The 8,429-nt window shown below is 35.0% G+C and overlaps 1 pseudogene across 1 annotated transcript in view; it reads left to right on the top strand.

Moving 5' to 3' along the window:
- The first annotated feature begins 3,626 nt into the window (after positions 1–3,626).
- Positions 3,627–8,429, top strand: part of LOC149243775 (lipase-like PAD4) — a 176,393-nt pseudogene continuing 171,590 nt past the window's right edge. The window contains exons 1-2 of the transcript XR_016246037.1: positions 3,627–3,751; positions 6,480–6,780. The product of XR_016246037.1 is annotated as a lipase-like PAD4 (transcript). The remainder of the gene's footprint in view (positions 3,752–6,479; positions 6,781–8,429) is intronic.

Genomic DNA, 8,429 nt, shown 5'->3' with positions numbered 1-8,429 from the left:
GCGAGGAGATGTCTAGGAACTCCATTTCCTCATGAAAGTATTTGTGAAAGCACATGTGGTACTTGAGCACCAAATGTTTCTCCAAATCTTTGATACCTAACCTTTTTTACAAGGTATGGAGAATATTCTTCAGCTCATGCAGATCTTGATCTCTTTGTTGCTACAACTTCATCCATTATATGTACTTGTCCTCATACCTCCTCACAGGGTAATATGGTTCCTTGATGGCATCTCTGAAAGAATTTCAAGTGGGTGCAACTGAAAACAATGAGGGTTCTCTCTCATATCTTTATTCGCAATATGCTTCCCACTAGTCCTTGACATGGGGAGCGGATTTGAGCAGTGAAAAAGTAATCTTTTCTCGATTGGGAAAGTCATGAATCGAAAAATATCCTTCCAATAGATTTAACTATCTATCTACAACGTCTACATCTATCTGGCTTTCAAATATGGGAATGTCAAAGTTGACTTTACCTTAAAGGGAGTGTCACCTACAGAGTGGTTGTTGGATGAAGATGTGTCGTCTGTGGGTAGTTGCTGAAGGATCTGGGAAACATTATTCATCATCGAGTTCCACTGTCGCTCAAGGGCTTCCTCGAGCAATATTGTGAAAGGATATCCTACTCTCTCTTATTTATTTTCTTCCGCCATGGGAGGTCATCGAGGTTCACAAGGATAGTCTTGCAAAGGTTCATCCAGGTCAAGCCCTAACTCCTTATACCCTAACCTTGTTGGGGACATGCAAAGAAAACCACAGAAAGAGCATAGCACTCTGATATCATTGATCCAGACGTTTGCAAGAATGCAACATAATACAAATATAAACATAAACACAGAGATGGAGCAAAAATAAATCTTCATTTCCTTAATATCAAAGAACTAAAATATGCTTATAAACAATATGGAAATAAACTAGGTTGGGCAATGGTAGCTTATCTCTAAGAAGAGATGTGGCAGCTACATGCCTCTGAACTATGTTACAATGAGACTCAATGACCTTTTCATTATTGAATAACAAGGGAAAATCCTAAACAACCAAAACCATAACCCCAGGAGATGGAGGATCAAGGGTTTTTGGACCTCATTGGGGTTAGTTGGGCAACCAACTTCCTGGGATCGTAACTTGGTCATATGATCTCAGTTTGGCGCGTACGGTACCTCGTTGGAAAGATCTCTCTAAGTACTATAGGATTTTCTACAGGCCCTTTCCTATGGCTATGGGCATGCTGTGAAACTAAAAAACAATGTTGTTTAGGGGGTCAAAACAACTCTAGAAGTTGAGGACCCGAAAAAATGCTAAAAATAGAAAATGTTGCTATATTCAAGGAAATATATGAAATTGGTTGGGGGTCTAGGTGGAATAGGCAAGTGGCCACCAATATCCACTGGATCATTCTAGGTATATATGTGAAGAAAATGGAAGATGACATTTTTACTTCTTAAACAAAATATGCGACATACATCTTGAAGAGGTTTAAAATTCAAAACAACAAGCCTATTCCAACCCCAATAACCATGGATTTGAAATTGAGCAAAGAAGATTACAAAAATAATGTAAATCCAACTAAACCTGATTTAATGTATGTAGTGAGTTTGGTCACAAGATTCATGAAGACACCAAAGGAGACACATTAGCTAGCGACTCAAATAATTCTAAGGTATGTTAATGGAACCAAAGGATATTGCATTTTATATACTACAACAAATGATTTTATGCTAGTTGGATATACTGATAATGATTGGGCAGGAAGTGTATATGATAGAAAAATCACATGACGAGACTATATTTTTCATTTGGGTTCAAGAGTTATTTCATGGGATTCCAAGAAACAACCAATTGTTTCTCTTTCCATAGCTGAAGTTGAATATGTCACAATAATAGGGACAACATGTCAAACAATCTGGATGAGAAGAATGTTGAAATATTTATGGCATGAACAAGAAGAAATGAAAAAAAATATTGTGACAATATGTTTGCAATTGTGATATCCAAAAACTTATTTTTTCACAAAAGAAGTAAACATATTGACTCTAGGTATCATTTCATTAGGGCGCTGATTAATAATGGAGATTTTTTTTTGGAACATTGCAGATCTCAAGATCAATATGTTGACATCTTCACCAAACCATTAGAAAACAAAAATTTCGTTCATCTAAGAGGTTGTCTAGACATCATTAATATAAGTATTTGTGATTAAGGGGGAGTGTTGAAAATAATCCCAACTACCATATTAATTTTTTTTATTATGTCATACCTGGAGAGTATGAGCAAATCAAAACCGCAGATTTTTCTTACAGGCTAAAGGAACGTGAGTGTAAATGAAATTATGAGTTGTGTACAAGTTTACCATCTCTACACATCCATCAATAAAAAATTAATTAGTATCATTTAAACTAGATAACATGAGCTTGCATGCATGCTGCGCGATGAATATGTGAGTCTACAATCTTAGGACTAGAAATAGGGTGGGGACGATAATATTGTTTCCTCCCTACCACCTAAGCCAAACCCACTTGACATGATTTTCTCCATATTAATTTCATTACTTTTTACGTTCAATAGTTTATCTAATTACATAAGTATTATTATTTTTATATAATTATATAAATTAAATATTTTTTAATGTTAATTTGATTAATTAATATATAGAATGTTTTTCTCAATTAAAATTAATATAAATCCATTTAATTATGTTAATTATTTATTAGTAATTTATAAATCCATGTTAATTATGTTAATCCATTTTAATTCTCTTAGTAATTATTATTTATTAGTTAAGTGTTCAGAGTTAAGGAATTTTAAATGTCCTTTTTAAAATAATTTATAAAAAATGATAAAAAATATATGTTTAAAATTTATAAGTTGAAATTTAATTTCATTTAATGCTTAATAAATTTGAAATTAAAATCAATTTAATTTTTACTCAACAAAGCACCTCACAATAATTATAATGATAGAATTAAACAAAACATGAAGGCCTTGCAATAATTATAATTATAGAATTAAACAAAACATTCCTTCATGTAGTGAAATTAAATTAATATCAACAAATCATTATATATTAATATATGTTTGACCAAATAGTACTAATATGTGTGTTAAAAGTATTTAAATATAGAAAAAAATACTATATATCCCTATTTTCAAATCAAGATATAACTAGGAATTGTCTCAAAGGTATGATTGCTTAGATTGGGGGTTTATTAGATGTTTATTAACTAAGATCAGTCTAAAATCTAATATAATAAGATGGATCATGGCATGTGTTGAGAACGTAAACTATGTTGTCATCATAAATGGGATTCCTTCTCCTTTTTTTCCAGTAGAAAGGGGGTTGCGTCAAGGATGCCCCCTTTCTCCTCTTTTGTTTATTCTGGCAATGAACTCCTTAAGTCTTCATATTAACAGGGCAGTTAGTGAAAACAGGTGCCGGCCTATGAAGATTTGCAAGAACAACTATATCTCGCACAACTTGTTTGTAGACGATGTGCTCATATTTGCAATGTTGTGCAGAGTCACGTGGATATGTCTCAACGATATTCTAAATAGATTCCAAAACGCTACAGGTTTTCAAATAAACAAATCTAAATCCATCCTCTTACACAATGACATCAACATGGAAACAATGGAATGGATTTCTGTGTTGTTTGGGGTAGAGATGCAGTCAATCAAGGACGGATTAAAATATCTGGGATTTCAGCTAAAAGCCAAGGGTTACTCTAAAGTGGACTGGCAATGGATAATTGACAGGTACTATAAGAAGATATCTGCTTGGGAATACAAGTGTCTATCATTGGCAGGAAGAATTGTTCTAACACAAGCAGTATTAACGCAACTTGCTGTATATTGGGCACACTTATTCTTCCTCCCTACAAGTATCATCCAGGAAATGAACAAGATAACTGCAAACTTTATATGGGGCGGCAAATCAAAGCAGAGAAAATATCATCTTACTAGAATGGAAAAGATCTCTGTGCCAAAGAATTCAGGTGGATGGGGATTATTGGATTTGAGGACTTTTGGGAAAGCACTCTTGTGCAAATCACTGTGGAGAGGAATATACGGAGAAGGCCCTTGGAGCATCACTATAAAAAAGAAATATATGGGAGGCAAAGACATGGAACACTGGTTCAGATTAGGAAGGATCGGAGCCACGTATGGGTCAGCTATATGGCTCACCTTTCGCAAAATTGAGCAATATTTTCTAAAGAATTTGATATGGAGCTTACAATCCGGTAGCAGGATCCTCATTGGAATAGACCCCCTCATGTGCGGCCGAGAGAAGATAACCATTCCTGAAAGGCTTCTAAACTTCTTCCATAGAAAAGGTTTTTTCACTTGGGATAAACTCATAGTAGTATGGTAGGGCCCACTTCCTCTTTGGAAAGAGGCTGATGGTCTAGGGATGTTAGAGTCTTTGGCAAGGCAATGGAACATTATCAAGGATGGCTTGAGAAGCTGTGGATTTCATCGTTCTATGCCAGAAGATTTTCTTATCTAGAAGGTGCCAAAAGCAAGTGCTCAGGTTTGTGTAAAGGATATTTACACAAATCCGATTGGATTAAAGGCCGTGCACTCTAACCCTATGTTTCCATCAGCCTTTTGGAAAACAAGATGCCCTCCCAAATTAATATCTTTCTCATGGCTAGTATTCCACAATAAAAACCTGTCTTGGGAAAATCTGAAGAAAAGGAACTGGCACGGGCCAAGCATGTGCTTAATGTGTGAATCAGCCGAGGAAACCAACTATCACATGTTCTTCCAATGCCAATCTACTCTGCAATTATGGCATGACTTGGCAATTTTATTCGGTTTCCCTCTTGTGTCTCATGCTTCAACGCATGAAGCTTTTGAATGGTGGAGTGGGCAGAGAGATTCATGGAGACCAATAATTATCATAGTCCTCTGGTGTGCATGGAGGTGGAGGAAAAACATAATCTTCAAAGCAATGAGAGAGCCTTTTAAGGCAATTCTACAACATATTTTTCCATCTATGATTCCGTGCGGACAAAGCAACTCAAAAGGAAAAATGCGAACAGAAATGTGCAAGAAGATAATCTCTCAAAGGTCCCAAGAACGTTTTTTGATGGTGCTGCTCAGCAAAACTCTTGTGGCTGCAGGGTACATATCATAATGGACAAGAATCTTCAATATCTCATTTCATGGAATGGGGGAAAGGGCTCAAATTGCATGGCTGAGGTGAGGGCTCCAGCAAGTCTTCTTGCGTTCTGCATCTTTTCTAATATATAGTCTATTTCAATCTTTGGGGACTCCAAAATCATGGTCGATCATGTTAAGGGTAAATTCCACATCAGGAGCCCACACCTTGTAGGCTGGATGGACAGAATTATGTTTTTTTGGGGTCTTGTGAAAGGATGCTCCATTCAACACATTTATAGAGCTCAGAACGAGCAAGCGGACATTCTATCAAAGGAAGGTATTCTATTAGAAACAGGTACCTGGAACATGAAGGTAATATCTGACGAGAAATCCTTTCTCATTCAGGATTTCTCCATCCCTGGCTCTTAACTCACTTTTTGATAATCTCTAGGTTCGCTCTTATTTATCCTTTTGTTTTCTCCTCGAATATGTATGGTATATGAATGACCGAACTATCTTTGAAATCAAGGTTATAACTCAGAAAATCTCATGTGCTGCATAAAAGACTTGTCTATATTTTAGATGTGTGTCAGCTCAGATCGCTTCCTTCCTGGATAGACATATCCTCTAGTTTTGATTTTATGTTTTAAGAGTTATCCAGCTTCTAAAAACTTTATGATGTACTATCTGTTACTTTTATATTGTTTCAATATAATACAATTGTGCTTTTTCGTTCTGAAAAAAAAAAAAAAAAAGCTGATAGGATTCTTAACTTGGAATTGTTGAATGAGAAAAATTATACTTTGTTTTTAAATAATGATTGTTATATCAGATTTATGTTGTTTAGTGTATTTGTGTGAAGTTAGTAATACATAATTAAAATAATAATTAAAATATTGAGATGATAAAAGTTGAATAAGATATAATTTATGATTTGTTTTACCAATGAAATATTTAAAACCATTGTGAAGAAATATTGATTTTCTAGAATGGACAATTTCTACTAAGAGGAAATCGTAGGTACATATTACTTTTGCCTCATTTTAAGTTATTAATTTTTTTTTGCTAATGTTTGATATGGTGGCATTCAAAATGTATGTTTTATTCTTATTCTCATTTGTATTCCCTATTATTGGTGATTATCTCATTTAAGAAATTACCTATAATTGTTGTAAATCAAGACAACGTATTATTACTCTGCATCAAGTTGAAATGGCCCCAAGGACAAAAAATTAGAAAAATCCTAATATTTTATTGGTTGCTTCAATAGTAAGTTTTGTATAACATTGTCTACTTAAAGAGATCTCTGCTTAATGTACCACAACTAATTGCCATAAGTTATATCATAGTGCATAGTAACCTTACTTATTACCTGTAGGGTTCATGGTAATGTGGCGCTAGGAAAACATGCAGCAGAGCATATCCTTGAATTGGAGCCTCAAAATTCTGCGACATATGTGTTGCTATCGAACATCTACAGTGTGCCTGGCCTGTGGGATGATAGAGAAAAGGTGAGAAAACTTATCGAAAACCGGAGAGTTAAAAAGGAGGCAGGATATACGTGGATTGAAGTTAATGGTAAGGTACATATGTTTGTTGCAAGGGAAAAATCACACTCACATACAATGGAGATCTATTCAATGTCGGAAAATATAATATGGGCAAATGAAGGCGGCAGGGTAAGTGCCTGAGACAAACATCGTTCTCCAAGACGTTGCAGGCGAGCAAAAGCATAGTTACCAAATTCGCCCGAATCGGGCTAAAAAATTCGAAAATTCGCCCATTCGATACGAATACCGTATTATTCGATGAAATTCGATTCGGTTTTCAACGATGGTTAAATGAAAAATTAAACGCGTCAAAATCTGTGGTGGGTGGTTTACCTAGATGGAGAGTGTTCATTCATTACGAGAGAATGTGAATGGTGGAACAAATAGTGGTAGGATGGGATCCGGGCCGAAGGAAAGACACTGGAAAATCAGAGTGGACTAGGAAAGTTCATAATTTCTAATTTTATTATTGTTTTTATGGGTTAAAAAGCCAGTAAATAAGAAAAGAAGAATTTGTTACACTGAATTTGTAAGAGTTTGTTAATTTGCAATAGATGTTAATTTTGCGATGACTATTTTTAAAAATGTTTATATTTATTACGAAGGATTTTCGATAAATCAGTTTTAAAATTAGAAAAATATTTTAGATTTAAATTTAGAAATAAAGAAGTATTGAAGGGAAGTTTTTTTTGGTGAATTGTATTTGTAAAGTTATTATATTATCTAATTTATTGGATTTTATTCAAAATTCAAAACTAATTTTAAAAAAATGGGCTGAAAATATCACGTTACAACAAGAAATTTTTTAAAATGATAATTTTTAAGATGTATAGTGTCGAATTTTTTTCGAATTAAAAATTTTCTATTCGAATTTTTATCGTATCGTATCGAATTCGAATCCGAATTCGAATTCGAACTTGGTAACTATGAGCAAAAAGAGTACTTTCTCTTTCACCGTAGTGAGAAATGTGCCATTTATTTTGGTATAATCAGCACACCCCCTAGAACACCTATCCAAATTGTCAAGAACCTCCGTGTTTGTGGAGACTGCCACAATGCCACTAAGTTCATCTCCAAGATACTTGAGAGAGAAATGTTGGTGAGGGATGCAAATCGCTTCCATTATTTCAGTGATGGGTTGTGTTCTTGTGGGGATTATTGGTAAGGCCAACTGAAACACATAACAGACAATTCCTCATTTTATCGACAGTGACTCACCTGGGTGGACAAAGGCTAGATGACACATGTATCCGCTCCAAAGATTAGGCTTGTTTCACGGTGAATGAGCTTTCTTCCTTAGTAACGTAGTTGTCAAATATTTCAGGAAAGCCAAGAATATACCCCAAACGGACAAAGATTGAAGCCATCAATGGTAAACAGATTCATTCAGTAGCTACCCATGTTTTGGTCACGGGCTTTTCTGAGCCACACAGTTTGTACGGATACCATGAGATTTAATCCATAGATAGAGTACTTGCAACGTGGCATTAGTGCCTAAAAGTCACCTTTATGAATCAGTAGTTACCCTGATTGCTGGTACATCTCAGCATATCGAATTTAATTTATATTGCGCTGAAGCCTGACATTAGAAGTCAGTTATATTTTTCTCCACTTCTTGCGATGCGCTCTCTTCTGGTTTTGTATATGCAAACCAGAAATGGCAAGAAGAATGGGCTCTTAAACTATCTGGGAGTTCCCATTTATGTTGTTCCCATTTATGTTGGGCTATTAAAGTACTGGGGTTGTTCCCATTTATTATGCGATCGTACGAAGTTATG

This window comes from Pinus tabuliformis, chromosome 8, assembly GCF_031772625.1.
Source record: "Pinus tabuliformis cultivar Carrire ecotype Pingquan chromosome 8, CPIR1, whole genome shotgun sequence".
In the NCBI taxonomy this organism is placed as follows: domain Eukaryota; kingdom Viridiplantae; phylum Streptophyta; class Pinopsida; order Pinales; family Pinaceae; genus Pinus; species Pinus tabuliformis.
The sequence above is the reverse complement of the archived record's forward strand: the minus strand, read 5'-3'. Positions and strand labels throughout refer to the sequence as shown.